Genomic DNA, 16,530 nt, shown 5'->3' with positions numbered 1-16,530 from the left:
AAGGGAGGGAAAACAGCCAGTTGTCATGGTGCACATTGGTACCAACGGCATAGGTAAAAAAAGGGATGAGGTCCTACGAGATGAAATTAAGGAGCTAAATTAAAAAGTAGGATCTCAAAAGTAGTAATCTCAAGATTGCCATCAGTACCACGTGCTAGTCAGAGTAGGAATCGCAGGATCACGCAGATGAATACGTGGCTTGAGCAGTGGTGCAGCAGGGAGGGATTCAAATTCCTGGGGCATTGGAACCGGTTCTGGGGGAGGTGGGACCAGTACAAACCGGACGGTCTGCACCTGGGCAGGACCGGAACCAATGTCTTAGGGGGAGTGTTTGCCAGTGCTGTTGGGGAGGAGTTAAACTAATATGGCAGGGGGATAGGAACCAATGCAGGGAGACAGAGGGAAACAAAATGGAGACAGAAGCAAAGGACAGAAAGGAGATGAGTAAAAGTGGAGGGCAGAGAAACGCAAGGCAAAAAACAAAAAGGGCCAATGTACAGCAAAATTCTAAAGGGTCAAAGTGTAATAAAAAGGCAAGCCTGAAAGCTCGGTGCCTCAATGCGAGGAGTATTCGGAAACCAGGAGAGGCCCTGAGCTAGTTAGAGTGGGTGAGAGCGCAGATGAACAGGATCCCAAGAAAGAATGCAAAAGGCAGGAGGCAACAGAGCACTGGGGTAAGTGTAAACCACAAGCTGATAGGAAGGGACAATATGTATGAAGATAAAGGGGCTGCAGGAGGGGTCAAAATTAAAAATCATGGTTTAAAAGCTAGTATTAAAACACTCTACCTAAACGCAAGCAGCATTCGAAATAAAGTAAACGAGTTGACGGCACAAATCATTACAAATGGGTATGATTTGGTGGCCATTACAGAAACATGGTTGCAGGGTAGCCAAGACTGGGAATTAAACATACAGAGGTATCTGACAATTCGGAAGGATAGACAAGAAGGGAAAGGAGGTGGGGTAGCTCTGTTAATAAAGGATGATATCAGGGCAGTTGTGAGAGATGATATTGGCTCTAATGAACAAAATGTTGAATCATTGTGGGTGGAGATTAGAGATAGTAAGGGGAAAAAGTCACTGGTGGGCGTAGTTTATAGGCCCCCAAATAATAACTTCACGGTGGGGCGGACAATAATCAAGGGAATAATAGAGGCATGTGAAAAAGGAATGGCAGTAATCATGAGGGATTTTAACCTACATATCGACTGGTCAAATCAAATCGCACAGGGTAGCCTAGAGGAGGAATTCATAGAATGCATACAGGATTGTTTCATAGAACAGTATGTTACAGAACCTACAAGGGAGCAAGCTATCTTAGATCTGGTCCTTGTAATGAGACAGGAACAATAAACGATCTCCTAGTAAAAGATCCTCTCGGAATGAGTGATCACAGTATGGTTGAATTTGTAATACAGATTGAGGGTGAGGAAGTAGTTTCTCAAATTAGCATACTATGCTTAAACAAAGGGGACTACAGTGGGATGAGGGCAGAGTTAGCTAAAGTAGACTGGGAACATAGACTAAACGGTGGCACAATTGAGGAACAGTGAGGACTTTTAAGGAGCTCTTTCATAGTGCTCAACAAAAATATATTCCAGTGAAAAAGGGCAGTAAGAGAAGGGATAACCAGCCGTGGATAACCAAGGAAATAAAGGAGAGTATAAGGTGGCCAAGGTTAGTGGGAAACTAGAAGATTGGGAAAATTTTAAACGACAGCAAAGTATGACGAAGAAAGCAATAAAGAAAGGAAAGATAGATTACGAAAGTAAACTTGCGCAAAACATAAAAACAGATAGTTAAAGCTTTTACCGATATATAAAAAGGAAAAGAGTGACTAAAGTAAATGTTGGTCCTTTCGAAGATGAGAAGGGGGATTCAGTAATGGGAAATGTGGAAATGGCTGAGACTTTAAACAATTATTTTGCTTCGGTCTTCACAGTGGAAGACACAAAAACCATGCCAAAAATTGCTGGTCACGGGAATGTGGGAAGGGAGGACCTTGAGACAATCACCATCACTAGGGGGGTAGTGCTGGACAGGCTAATAGGACTCAAGGTAGACAAGTCCCCTGGTCCTGATGAAATGCATCCCAGGGTATTAAAAGAGATGGCGGAAGTTATAGCAGATGCATTGGTAATAATCTACCAAAATTCTCTGGACTCTGGGGAGGTACCAGTGGATTGGAAAGCAGCAAATGTAATGCCTCTGTTTAAAAAGGGGGACAGACAACTATAGGCCGGTTAGTTTAACATCTGTAGTGGGGAAAATGCTTGAAGCTATCATTAAGGAAGAAATAGCGGGAGATCTTGATCGGAATAGTGCAATCAAGCAGATGCAACATGGATTCATGAAGGGGAAATCATGTTTAACTAATTTACTGGAATTCTTTGAGGATATAACGAGCATGGTGGATAGAGGTGTACCGATGGATGTGGTGTATTTGGATTTCCAAAAGGCATTCGATAAGGTGCCACACAAAAGGTTACTGCAGAAGATAAAGGTACACGGAGTCAGCGGAAATGTATTAGCATGGATAGAGAATTGGCTGGCTTACAGAAAGCAGAGAGTCGGGATAAATGGGTCCTTTACGGATTGGAAATCGGTGGTTAGTGGTGTGCCACAGGGATCGGTGCTGGGACCACAACTGTTTATAACATACATAGATGACCTGGAGGAGGGGACAGAGTGTAGAGTAACAAAATTTGCAGATGACACAAAGATTAGTGGGGAAGCGGGTTGTGTAGAGGACACAGAGAAGCTGCAAAGAGATTTTGATAGGTTAAGCGAATGGGCTAAGGTTTGGCAGATGGAATACAATGTCGGAAAATGTGAGGTCATCCACCTTGGAAAAAAAAACAGTAAGAGGGAATATTATTTGAATGGGGAGAAATTACAACCTGGGGGTCCTTGTGAATGAATCCCAAAAAGTTAGTTTGCAGGTAAAGCAGGTAATCAGGAAGGCGAATGGAATGTTGGCCTTCACTGCAAGAGGGATGGAGAACAAAAGCAGGGAGGTCCTGCTGCAACTGTACAGGGTATTGGTGAGGCCGCACCTGGAGTACTACGTGCAGTTTTGGTCACCTTACTTAAGGAAGAATATACTGGCTTTGGAGGGGGTACAGAGACGATTCACTAGGCTGATTCCGGAGATGAGGGGGTTACCTTATGATGATAGATTGAATAGACTTGGTCTTTACTCGTTGGAGTTCAGAAGGATGAGGGGTGATCTTACAGAAACATTTAAAATAATGAAAGGGATAGACAAGATAGAGGCAGAGAGGTTGTTTCCACTGGTCGGAGAGACTAGAACTAGGGGGCACAGCCTCAAAATGCAGGGGAGCCAATTTAAAACCGAGTTGAGAAGGAATTTCTTCTCCCAGAGGGTTGTGAATCTGTGGAATTTTCTGCCCAGGGAAGCAGTTGAGGCTAGCTCATTGAATGTATTCAAATCACAGATAGATACATTTTTAACCAATAAGGGAATTAAGGGTTATGTGGAGCGGGCGGGTAAGTGGAGCTGAGTCCATGGCCAAATCAGCCATGATCTTTTTGAATGGCAGAGCAGGCTCGAGGGGCTAGATGGCCTACTCCTGTTCCTCATTCTTATGTTCTTATGTTAACTGTCTCCACACTACCCATATGCCGTCTGGTCTTTTACTCACACATTGATCGACTGCATGGTATTCCACCTTCCAGTCCCCTGTGAAATCTGTCCCATTGCCCTAGTTACCCTTTCAGCAAGGACACAGGTGCTTCTCTGGTTTTAGTGAAGGCACACCAAAAGTGACTGCATGGCTACAGGAGCATAAACATTGGAGAAGATGATCCGATTACAAAAGCAACATTCTGAATTAGAACTGGGTGAATCATAATGCTTTGGATAGCAGAAATAGATAGAATGGTTGAGTATATTGAAGGCCACGGTGAGGTCACAGACTGTTGGAGTGGATTTTTGGACATATACTTGATTGTATACGGGACCAAACATTTGTTTTATTTTCCCCTTTAAATTAATTTTGTAAGCGACAACACTGATGCATTATGCTTTAAACAGTTAGACTTTAAGGTAGGCTGGCCTTGAGTTAATGGAGATAGGAAAGTGAGATAATGAACACTGGAAAGTTAAGTGCTGGATATGTTTGTTTATACTGGTGTCAAAAGCCTGCACTTGTTTATACTGCCCTGTCATAATGCAGGATGGGTTATATCAAAAGCTTAGCCTTCGATAGTCAAAGCTTTGTAGTGCTAAAGCATGTGTTGTAAAGTGACGTAATTTGTAAGATAAAAGAACTTCACTGCAGATGCCAATTTGAGAAGTGGTTCAAAGACAGGGGTCTTTAACACTTCTCGCAAAGCTTTATCTCCAATTTAATAAACCTCTTTCTATATATTTCATACAGTCTCGGAAATATTTTTCCACAACAAAATGGCGTAGTCGGCAGGATACTGTCTGATCAGACATGATCACTTAAGACAGTATCTGGAATCTGGTGTTAGAGGCTGAAAAGAGAGGTGTACGGGCACGACGGGATAGTGTATAAGATACGAGTAAACAGATAGCAGGAAGAGGCTGACGAACCAGTTTGAGTTGTCCCTTTAGTAAATAAGGTCGGTGCGGAAGGGAACTGATCGATCCAACCTAGAGCCGAAAACTCCGGTGGTAAGGAAACACGCTAGCTTTGTTGCGAAGACAAAGGGTCTCCACAGAGTAGTCGTGGCCGTGAGTATTACAGAAACAAAGGGAAACGTCCGAGACTGGCGAACATGGAAGGTAAGGAAGGGAATGTAAAACGCTGGCTGCCCGGGTCATTAATAAATTCCTATAATTAATTGTAACTTGCGTAATTACGTAATGCCACAAAAAAGCTGATAGTGACTATCTTAAGTGACATATGGATCCAGACATAAGCTTTGTTGAATGAAGAGAGACTTTTGTGAGTGTCTATTTTGACTGAAGAGAGTACTCGAGTGATTTTGACTGGAATGAATGAAAGCCTGTTTGGGAAGGTGTGGAGTTGCCTGCCTGTTTTAGCTCCACCCACTCTTTCCAAACAGAGTGAAATGTTTTTTAATCCTTCGTAGTGTTGTCCTGTATGTGGGAAGTTTAAGAAACTGTGAACCTTATGGTATTACATTTTAAGTTAGAAACGAAGGTGTGGAGAGATTCGGATGATAAGTTACGGAGCTAGGAAATACACAAAGGATAGGTTTGTTGAGTAAAAGATAAAAATACATGGTCCCGGTAGTAAAAAAAAAGAATTTGACACGCTCACTTACTTGTCGAAAGAAAACATGCAATTGGGTTGAAAGACATAAATTTAGTCAAGGAATGAGATAAAGAATGCCTTTTAAAACGCTCTCATTTTCCTTTGTGTAAAACCTTGACACAAAAGCTTCTAAGTTCAGTAAAAAAAAAAAAGAGTTTTAAATTTAGAAATACTTCAGGGATCAGGTCAAACTCCTGGGCGAGTGGTGAGCTATCTGTGAAGGTGTAAAAGGGACTTTTGGAAAAGGCTAAAACAGTAAGCTTTAGCAGTTTGGAAAATAAAAAGATATTGGTTTAATTGAAAAAAAATAATTTGAAGAGGTAAAAAACACTCTTCATTGATAATGATTTTAAATTATTAAAATTAAGTCAGTGTCGCTGGGGCCCGAGACGAACAGATAAGTATTGAGAAACTACACCAGGACACTTCTGAGGAAGAAATAGGTATGTGGACAAAGCAGGGCGCAACGCAAGGGAAGGATAATGTTTGGAGACGAAACGACAAGGTAATGGCGCCTGAATGCATACAGAATACCTTATTGGAGTTGCATCATGGCCTGTCTCATTCAGGATGAGAGGCCATGACCGGGAGTCTTGGGAGAGATTGGTGGTGGAAAGGGATGGGGAGAGATATTGCCAAATATTGCCATCGATGCGTTACGTGCACACAATATAATCCAGGCAGGCCCATTAAAATGAAAATAGGACACCAGCCCCGTCCACGGGGGCCATGGGAACACGTACAAATTGATTTCACAGGTCCTTTGCCCCTATCCCATGGAAAAAGATATTGCCTAGTGATTATAGATCAATTTACCCGGTGGGTGGAAGCTTTCCCCACACGTGATTGCACTGCCTCAACAGTGGCAAGGATATTGATCGAGCAGGTGATTCCCCGATGGGGAGTACCTCTTCAAATAGATTCCGACCAAGGCACCCACTTCACCAAAAAAAAAAAATTGTAAAAACAATTACCAGAGAACATCATAACAGGGGGGGCCGATGTAGGCCCATTAAAAGACAAAATAAAACGGTATGTTTTGGAACTAAGTACTCAATTAAAAGGGATGCATAAATTAGTTAGAGACAATCAGGAAGAAAGTGACGCCGAAGCAGAGCTTACAAAGCTCCCTGAAGTCCCGTTGGCGGGAAGTCGCATTATGGTTAGGGTCCTCCCGGGAAAACCGGGGTTTGCCTCAAAAATGGATAGGACCGTATGAGGTTATAATCAGCAGGGACACTTGTGCCTGCGTCGATGTTAAAGGGAATGGACAATGGAAGCATTGGACCCAGCTTAAGGTTTTTGAACCAGCCGTTTAGCACACGTATTAGTTGTTGTTGTTTGTCTATTTACAGATTGACAGCGAGAGATTCTTCAAGCAAGCCATTTGGCCATTTTGCCTTTGACTATTTGTTAATTATAGAGTAATAAGATGAAACTATATATTGCGATCGGTGCGATTATCATAGTTCGTGTTAGGTCCGGCCTGCTAGCTAGACTGAAACGAGAGTTACATGTGAATACCTTTTTGTACATGTCTTATGTTTATGCGCAAAATGAGAACTTTTCCAGTTGCTGGGTATGTTCGCACATCCCCATACATAGCAAAGGAGGCATCCCTTTGAGGTCAATCTCCCTTAACATTTCAGAAGTAGCAGAGTGGGTAATGCGACAAAACGGTACAGGGGAAGTAAATGATACTTGGAACCAGAGTGGGAATAAAGAAACGTGGAGATCGGGGGGTTACCTTTTGGATGCATTTGACGGATGGTACCAGCCGGAATACAATAGGTCGGTACGACCCCCGTTCCTGGTTTTGACCAACACCTCAGGAGTTGGAAGGCCCACCGCTGACATTTGTTTCACTAGAGACCTGACTGGTGAGGAAACAGGTTTTGGAGCAGGATATAGCAATTGTACGCAATACTTTAACCTCACCAGGTGGAACACAATAGCCAGCAAAACAACAAACCAGGGGTTCTTTGAAATAGAGGGTTTGAAGAATCAGACAAGTAGCCAGGACTGGGACCCTAAGATTAGGTGGCGACGGGGGCTGAGAGAGAGATTGGGATCGAATCTAACAGCATACAATGGCACTTATTTGTGTGTGGGCATAAGGCCTACCCCTGGTTGCCTCAGAACTGGAGGGGGTCCTGTTATTTGGGATATGTGGTCCCTTTTGTCAGACGGGTACGTACTTTAGCAGAAGTACAGACACCAGGTCGACTAAGACGAGATCTTACCCCGGTAGAGAGGCTATTTGGGGTCATGATGCTCCCATTCGGGATAGGACGCACCATGGATGAATTACGTAACCTAGAGAGGGCACTTGAACAGATAGTTAACGACAATGCTGAAGCAATAGAGGGCATAACGGCTGAAATGGTAGCCATATGCACAATGTGCCTTAATTGGAGCTGAATGTTGCACTTACATTCCCGATAATTCAGAAAACATAACCAACCTCGCTGATCACATAAGAAGGGAGGTAAAGAAGTTATCCACAACAGCAGGAGGATCTGGCTGGTTTGACTGGCTGTTAGGGGAATCCTGGGGGTCCTATCTTATGCACGGAGTAATTATTCTGGTTGTAATAATAATTACTTGCTGTCTGATTATCGGGTGTTTTAATATCTGCTGTCGTTATGATGGCTCGACTGATGCCAGTAGCCAGTGTTATCGCCGAAGAAGAAGCACATCTGATGGAAATACCTGAAGACACCAAGGATGAAGAAACAGACGACAATGACACCGACCACTATCTTTGAAGGGTAGCCTTGAGCTACAGGCAAGGTGGACATACGGAACATCAGGGAAGTAACATACCCCAAAGGACGAATATATGCTACTATCATTGTGGTCATCTGGATTTCGTAAACATCCTCCAGGACCAAAAGGGGGAATATTGTTGGAGCGGATTTTTGGACATATACTTGATTGTATACGGGACCAAACATTTGTTTTATTTTCCCCTTTAAATGAATTTTGTAAGGGACAATACTGATGCATTATGCTTTAAACAGTTAGACTTTAAGGTAGGCTGGCCTTGAGTTAATGGAGATAGGAAAGTGAGATAATGAACACTGGAAAGTTAAGTGCTGGATGTGTTTGTTTATACCGGTGTCAAACGCCTGCACTTGTTTATACTGCCCTGTCACAATGCAGGATGGGTTATATCAAAAGCTTAGCCTTCGATAGTCAAAGCTTTGTAGTGCTAAAGCATATGTTGTAAAGTGACGTAATTTGTAAGATAAAAGAACTTCACTGCAGATACCAATTTGAGAAGTGGTTCAAAGACAGGGGTCTTTAACACTTCTCCCAAAGCTTTGTCTCTGATTTAATAAACCTCTTTATATATATATTATACAGTCTCGGAAATATTTTTCCACAACACAGACGATGAGGATAGCATGCGACAGGCACCAATGTTCATGCGTTTGAGCAGATAGGTCTCAGAGACAAAGGTGAGAGGTTGTTTGTTTTTATTGGGTTTGAATGCTCTGGTATCATGTACCTTCTATTATGTGCTACAGTAGACATTTATGCTGTACACTTCTGTTTGAGATGGATTTAAAATAACACTACTCTAATCCATTAGGCTATGGTTTGGTTTTGAGTGGTTTAAAGTACAGTTCACCAGAAGGAGACACGTCCAATAACCGAGAGTGCAGGTTTAGTATTTGATGATGACAATGTTACTGTACAGTTTCGGTAGCAGTTGTTGCCACCTCTTACCAATATCAGAGATAGGCTTATCATTATACAAAATTAAATTGCTATCCCAGTGCCTAACTGATAAATGTCTTGTGTGATGCAGTATTGAGGCACACAGACCATCAAGATCTGTGGCCTGTGTTGAGCTGCGAACAGTAGGAGTGCAATATTTAGTCTCCTGCCAAGAGTTTGGGCTGTAAGTAGAAATGAGTCAGAGATCGTGTTCCTGATCAATATCCGGTGATATCCCTTTTGGAAAGTGCTCTCATGTCGGCGGTGTTTAGTTGAAGTACTGAGTTGCCAAATAAAGAGCAATACTTCACCCAAGCAACCAGAGTGATGCTGGTGCCTGCAGAACCCAGCAGCAGCTCACACTTTAAGGCAGGAAGGTAAAAAGATTGGCAACGGAAGACAAATTAATACAAATTACCATGTCAAGATTTAAATCAGAAATCTCTGGATACGCTGGGATAATAGAAGACCATTTATGGTACTGGGTAAAATAAACTGAACAAAAGCCCCGAGCTTTTTCCCCCCCCACAGTAACCTGAATTCAAATAACATTTAAAAAAATGTTAGGATGTTCATGCAGATCCTCGTCAAGAATAACTCAGAGGTGTGCCTGCCTCACGCAATACTTTCACAACTACTTTCATAATTCTCTTAAATGTGAAGAATGTTGCAACTCATGTTCACTGCAGAGGAGAGGAGAAGATGATGGGGGAAGATAGAGAATGAATATTTTCCAGTTAGCCTATCTGAAAGTGAAAAAAAACAAGGCCACTTTCAGGGGTTCGAAAAGCATTCTGAATAGATTGCTAGATTCTACTGGCAAATATAATTAGTCTGCTTGAGCACTCAGCTACTAGAGCTGGAACACAAGCTGGCACCTTCATTCAGACAAAGAGCAAGCAACTGGGCAATTTAGACCTGCACTTTGTGGGCTCAAGTTTGGGCTCGAGTTGTTCCTATTTTTTTGGAGCAACTAGTTCAGAATGGAGTATCTTTGAAATTGCAATTCTCGGCATTTAGTTTGCTCCAATTCTAGTGAGTTAGAATAGTTTCATTTTAGAACAGTTTTTTTTCAAAAGGAGGCGTTACCAGCCACTTACACCTGTTTTGCAAGTTTAGGCAGTGAAAACTTACTCCAAACTAATTTAGAACGGAGTAAGTGTAGATTTTTGTACACTCAGAAAAACCTTGCCTACACTTAAAAATCAGACGTAGGGAACGAGAGATAGGGAAGTTTACAAACATTAAACACTTCACTTTTACAAATAAAGAGCCATCATCAATAATAAATGATAAATAAATCAATAAATCAACCAATAAATCAAAAAAAATAAAAAATAATAATAAAAAAATCAATAAATGAAAAATTACATTTTTACTCACCTGCTGCAGCATCGGGAGCCCTCCAACAGCATGCTGGGATGGGCCCCCCTCAGTGTATCTCTCTCTGTCTCTGTCAGTGTGTGTGTCTCTCTCTCTGCCTCTGTCACTGTCTCTCTGTGTTTCTGACAGTGAGAGGTGTGGGGAGAGGGAGTGGAGGGGGGGAGGGGGGGAAGGGGGAGGAGGAGGGAGGGGGTGGAGGAGGGGGCGGGGGGAAGGAGGGGGTGGAGGGGGGAGGGGGAAGGGGAGGAGGAGGGGTGGAGGGGGTGGGAGGGCAGGAGTTGGGAGAGGAGGGGGAGGGGCTGAATAGGACGGGGGGAGGCTGAACGGAGGCTGAATGAGAGGGGGGGGGAGGGAGGCTGAATGGAGACTGAATTGGAGGGAGGGGTGGAGGATGAACGGGAGGAGGGGGAAGGGAGGGGAGAGGCTGAACGGGAGGTGGGGGGGCGGAGGGAGGCTGAACGGGAGAGAGACTGAATGGAGGGGGGGAGGGAGGCTGAACGGAGGCTGAGTGGGAAGGGGGGAGGGAAGCTGAACGTGAGGGAGGGAGGGAAGGGGAGGCTGAACGGAGGCTGAACTGCAGAGCATTGGGCTGTAAAGAGCTACTGTACATGCGCGCACACTCTTGTGCGCTTGTGCAGAGGTCCCGGCACTGTTTTCAGCGCTGGGACTTGGCTCCGCCCCCCCCCATCCCTTGTGCTGCGCTACGCCGAGACCGAAGACGTCCTGAGGAGCTCGGAGAATTAGAAGGTAAGTTTTTGTCGCGCCGTTTTTACAGAAGGCGGATTCTTGTGCCCTGTGTGTTTCAGCATTCTGCTTAGGGACCTGTCTGTGTGGGGGTGTGGGAGGGTGTGTGTGTGTGGAGGGGAGGGAGGCTGGAAGGAGGCACCCCTGTTCTCTCCTCCGGACCTTCGATCATTTCGAGTGCCCCCCAACCCACGCTCCTCCATCCCTTGCCATGCTCCCCCTCCATCCCTGTTGCCACGCTCCCCCTCCATCCCTGTTGCCAACCTCCCCCTCCACCCCGGTACCCACGCTCCCCCCCTCCCCACCCCGGTACCCACGCTCCCCCTCCATCCCGCTACCCACACTCCCCGCCCCCTCCCCACCACTCGGTAGCCACGCTCCCCCAAGCCATTGCACAGGCGCGCATGCTCCAACGCACCTATGCAACGCTGCCGGCACTGACAAGAAGGCTGATGCCTAGCCCCGCCCCCCTGCAGGCTGCGAACAGCTTGCTCCGCCCCAGGGAGACTACGCTGCGCCACGCCACGCTCCAGGAGGACCGGAGAATTGCTGAAGAAGATTCCAGCACACCTTCGAGCCCAGGCAGGTCACGTAAGTCTCATGGGTGCGTATGAGGTGTGCACGCGCCCGCAAGGCCCCGCAAGTTCCAGGTTTAAGCATGCGCCTGAACCCGGAAGAATCGTCTTGACAGATCGCATGCATCCGGAAGTAAAGGGCCTCCGAGGGCGGAGCGTTCTGTCCAACGAATACCCGTGAAATTCTTACGACATAAAAGCAGGCATAAGGCATAAGGCCTGCTTTTATCAGCGTAAGACTTTTAAAGAACAGAAAAATATATTTTTTTCAATCATTTAAACATTTAAAATCCTGGTAAATCAGGTAAGTTTATTTTTAGACCCTTTAAAATGTGTTAATTTATTTTTCAAAAAATGTATTTTATATAATTAATTAAATTCCATTTTGATTCGTTTTAAATATCTGATTTAAAAAAATATATATTGTAAGTGTTTGTGTGTTTTTGGGGATAGTCCCATTCATATTTATGGTGATTCCATACATACGGAATTCACCACATGTATGAATGGGGATCCCCCTACTTTGATTGGTTGGGCCCGCCGACGTGATCCCAGGGATGTGTGAGAAGCGCCTGTGTCCCTGGGGATAGGTGAGCCTGTACGCAGGCCTTTGTGTAGAGGCCTAGGACCACAAGTATCCGAATCTCCTGCACCACCAGATAAATTCATAGAAATTTTTCAGGTCGGAGGCCTCAGCCTGCGGTAACCCTCCTACTGCAATTTCTGCCCCTTGGCCTTTCATCGTGAGACACTCAGCTTTGTGCATCGGACATCAATCTCACAAATGCCTGGCCTGCGGACATGTAGGGCCCAAGTTTCCGGTTCTGCCGAAAACGGCGCACCTCCGAGTCTTACGTGACCTGCCTGGGCTCGAAGGTGCGCTGGAATCTTCTTCAGCAATTCTCCGGTCCTCCTGGAGCGTGGCGTGGCGCAGCGTAGTCTCCCTGGGGCGGAGCAAGCTGTTCGCAGCCTGCAGGGGGGCGGGGCTAGGCATCAGCCTTCTTGTCAGTGCCGGCAGCGTTGCATAGGTGCGTTGGAACATGCGCGCCTGCGCAATGGCTTGGGGGAGCGTGGCTACCGAGTGGTGGGGAGGGAGCGGGGAGTGTGGGTACCAGGATGGAGGGGGAGCGTGGGTACCGGGGTGGGGAGGGGGGGGAGCGTGTGTACCGGGGTGGAGGGAGAGGTTGGCAACAGGGATGGAGGGGGAGCGTGGCAACAGGGATGGAGGGGGAGCATGGCAAGGGATGGAGGGGGGAGCGTGGCAAGGGATGGAGGAGCGTGGGTTGGGGGGCACTCGAAATGATCGAAGGTCCGGAGGAGAGAGCAGGGGTGCCTCCTTCCAGCCTCCCCCCCCTCCACACACACACACCCTACCACACCCCCACACAGACAGCCCCCCCACACAGACACACCACACCCACTCCACCCCCCGACCCCTCACTGTCAGATACAGAGAGAGGGAGAGACAGTGACAGAGGCACCTTCCCTTCACATAAAGGTAGGACTTCTATTTTTTATTGATTGATTGCTTATTACTTTGGTCTTGGTGCTTTCGGTGTAGGGTTCCTTCTATTTTTTATTAATTAATTGCTTATTACTTTTTGTACTTCATTTAGTGCTTGGTGCTTTAAATGTACTTTGCTTCTTTAATGTTGTTGTGAAGGTGTTTATGGAAAATCCACTAACTTCCCTTCGCCCCCCCCCCACCTGTTGTGATGTTGATGTGTCCTTTGTGTTTAATGCTTCCCACTCGCCATCTCTGGCTGTGCCTGCACTAAACTTAACTCTCGGTAAGGTTTTTCAGAACTTACAAAAGTGGACACTTACTCCATTCTAAGTTAGTTTGTCGTAAGTATTCACTACCGAAACTTGCAAAACAGGCCTGAGTGGCTGGACATACACCCTTTTGAGAAAAAAAAGTACCTTATCTAAAGCCAACCTAAACTAACTCACTAGAACTGAAGCAAACTAATATCCGAGAATTGCAATTTCTAACATACTCCAAACTAAACTAGTTGCTCCAAAAAACAAGGAGCAACTCCATCCGAAACTTGGGCCCGTAGTGCTGGCTGTCATTCTTTATCTCTGGGCTTGATTTGTGTGATTGGCAGTGGACTCTGGTTAGAATTATGGGAGGCAATAGCACAGAATATAAAGAAAATGCATGACACTGCAATGATATTTATTGATGGAACATTTTTTTTTACGGCCAACATTTCTTGGAAAAGCAATCTAACAGAAGTTCAAATGGGGTAAGTAGACACTTCCATTTTTTATTTTTTTTATTAAGAGGATGTGCTCAGGAAACTCTGACATGTCTATCCTGGTGAATGGAATACTCTGGTTTAGCTATGCAGCTTCAACATCAAGCCGGTTAGAATATGTGCTGCACAGGCTCTCCTAATCCGTCCAAATGCTCCTCAACATTGGAAGATAATTTTTGCTATTGTACTACTTTCAGGGTTTCATAGCTTTCTGTGGGTCCTACTTTCTCCACATTGCAACAAAATATTGCCGAAAACATTATACCTGGTATGCATTTTCTGAATTAGATCAGTAGCTGGTGAGTTGTTATAGTACAGTGGTGCCTCACAAAGGGCCCAAGTTTCGGGCCGCGCTTAGAACGGCGCAGCCCCGACCTGGACGCCCGTTTTTCGCGCCACAAAGTGCGCCTAAAAAAAACTTCCAGATTCTCCGGCTCCCTGCAGGTCCTCTGGCCCTCGACGCAGCACGAGCTGTAGGGGGCGGAGCCAGGTCCCTGCGCTGAAAACAGTGCCGGGACCTCTGCACATGCGCGCTACAGTGGGCGCGCATGTGCAGTAGCTCCAGGCACGCAAAACTGTGTGGGAGGGGCCCGAAGCATGCAGCCCCCAGCCCTGGTCGAATGGCCTCACTGGGGCTGCATGCATAAGGCTCCTCCCACGCCCAGTTCCTGCTTCCTCCCGACCCGACTCGACTCCCACTCCCTCGCCACCCCGCCCCTCGCCCCCGGACCGGACCCGACCGCGACAACGACCCAACTTCCGCTTTCCCCCCCCGCCCCCGGAATGGACTGGACCCGACCCGCGCTCCCGGCCCGCCCCCCACCCCCCCACCCGGACCGGACCCAACCTGACCTCCCTCCCTCCCTCCCACCCCCGACACGAACCGACACGAACCGACCCGACCTCCCTCCTCCCTCCCCCCCCGCGCTCCCGACCCCAGACCCGACCCGATCCAACGCCACCTACCTGTAAATCTGGTGCTGGGGATGGGCCCTGCCCGAAGTCTTGGGCCCGTTCAGCCTCCCCCTCCTTCCCCCCCTCCCCCTCCTTCCCCCCACCCCCGTTCAGCCTCCCCCCCACTCTCCTTCCTCCCCTTCTCCTTTCTCCCTCCCCCTTCTCCTCTCCTCCCCCCCTTCCCCTTCCCCTTCTCCCCCCTACCGCCATCTCCCCTCTCCCCATCCCTCCCCCTTCCCTCCCTCCCCCTCTGCCTTCCTCCCTCCCCTCCCCCTCCTCCCCCTCCCCTCACTGTCAGAAACACAGACAGAGTGTGAGAGACACACACAGACAGACAGACAGACAGAGAGATAGAGACACTGTGGGGGGGGGGGGGGGGGGGCATCCCAGCACGCTGTTGGAGGGCTCCCGGTGCTGCAGTTGGTAAGTAGAAAATGTTTTATTTATTGATTTTTTAAAAAAAAATTTATTAATTTTTTTGATTGATTTATTGGTGTATTTATTAATGTTTTTATCATTTATTATTGATGATGGCTCTTTATTTGCAAAACTGAAGTGTTTAATGTTTGTAAACTTCCCTTTAAACCCCCCCCGATTCCCTACTCCCGATTTGTAACCTAAGTCTGATTTTCTAAAGTGTAGCCAAGGTTTTTTCGAGCATCTCCACTTACTCCATTCTAAGTTAGTTTGGAGTAAGTTTTCACTGCCGAAACTTTGAAAACAGGCTTAAGTGGCCGGACACGCCCCCTTTTGAAAAAAAAATTCTGTTCCAAAGTGAAACTGTTCTAACTGACTAGAACTGGAGCAAACTAAATGCCGAGAATTTGAATTTCTAAGATACTCCATTCTACACCAGTTGCTCCAAAAAATCAGGAGCAACTGAGGCTGAAACTTGGGCCCCATAACTCTAAGATGCAAAGGAGACAACACACTTAAGAATGGGTTATAAATACTTCATGCATAAACAAATCTCAGTTATTGTGTACTGTTGTAAACTCAGACTAAGCCTATTCCATTTTAAAATGAGAGAGATGCAATCCCTGCACCAACCCCAAACATATACAGTATGTCTGTGAAGTTGAAAGACAGTAAGCAGTGAAACAATAGAAGAACCCCAGTCCACAAGTGAAATACCGTATTTAGAGCTACTGGATGAGAGTGGATTGGAAATCGGGCTTTCCCACTCGCTCAAAATAAAAACCAAAACAGAATGAGGCAGCCAGCAGAGAACCCCAGTTAATTGAGTTCACATTCTCCACGATGAGGCGTGCAGTTGTGAGCCTGGTGGATGAACTGGTAGTTTGATTGTTGAACCTTTGCTAATAAACCAGCTAGTTCTTTACAGCAACTGTGTAGCTGTGAATTCTTAAGCAAAGAACCCATGAAGCAAACATCCTCCCACTCTGAGTCTTACATGTACAGGTTTTGTCGGTCACACTTCAATGTCATATCTGCAAGTGCAAGTTTCTGTGTTACACCTTCACCTAATTGCTTTCAATTATGGAATTCATAAAGAACAAATCATAACTGAAAAGGCTGGAAATAATCAATACAATGCAAGGAAAGGGGTAGATAAAACAACCAGTCCAGGAAAACGAATGACAAATGAAAA

This window comes from Pristiophorus japonicus, chromosome 11 (assembly GCF_044704955.1).
Source record: "Pristiophorus japonicus isolate sPriJap1 chromosome 11, sPriJap1.hap1, whole genome shotgun sequence".
In the NCBI taxonomy this organism is placed as follows: Eukaryota; Metazoa; Chordata; class Chondrichthyes; family Pristiophoridae; genus Pristiophorus; species Pristiophorus japonicus.
The sequence above is the reverse complement of the archived record's forward strand: the minus strand, read 5'-3'. Positions refer to the sequence as shown.